Raw genomic sequence first — 869 nt, forward strand, 5'->3', positions numbered from 1 at the left:
GGGGGAAAAAGTCACCCAAGAAATCCTTTCTTGTTCTTGAAAGCATTTTTGTTATATAGAGTGCATTAAAATGCTTGGATAAAAATATTTTTGTCATTGAATCTATATAGACTCTCTGTCTATATTAATGTTTTTCTCTTATTCTACTACAGGCCATCTGTTATCGTCCCTTTCAAACCAAACCAAACCCGTTGCTGTCAAGTTGATTCTGACTGATAGTGACCCTATAGGACAGAGTAGAACTGCCCTATAGTGTTTCCCAGGAGTGGCTGTGGATTCGAACTGCCACCCTTTTGGATAGCAGCCAACCACTTAACCACAGTGCTACCAGGGCTCCAAATATACTGACAAACTACATAAAAAAGATAGATGTGCTTTAGTAAATCTCTATATAGTGAATTCCAAATTATTATGAATAAAATAATAATACACCTACTCCTTACTTATTGACTGTCTCATTATCCAACATTTCACTTTTATGACAATAGTAAAAAAAAAATCTACTATCCCACTATTTTGCACATTAATGACATAAATCTGTCAATAACACTTATTTTATGACTGATAGGACATAGAGCACCCACCTACATTTTCCAATGCTTGGATCCAGAGGGACATATATGTCCCACGTAGTATTTTGTGATCTGATGTGGTCATCCTACATTTTTGCATAAGACCAATTTTCTCATAATGACGTTGTCTTTCAAACCTAACCATGTCGATAAGTGAGGAGTGGGTGTATATGATGTGTAAAACGGAATTTTTACTAGACTTAACTGATTTTCTATTTCCAAATCTTCATAATATCTAACTTTAAGATTTATAACTTTGTTATCAATTGCATCATGAAGAATAACTAAAATTACATT

This window comes from Trichechus manatus, unplaced genomic scaffold, assembly GCF_000243295.1.
Source record: "Trichechus manatus latirostris isolate Lorelei unplaced genomic scaffold, TriManLat1.0 scaffold00183, whole genome shotgun sequence".
In the NCBI taxonomy this organism is placed as follows: Eukaryota; Metazoa; Chordata; class Mammalia; order Sirenia; family Trichechidae; genus Trichechus; species Trichechus manatus.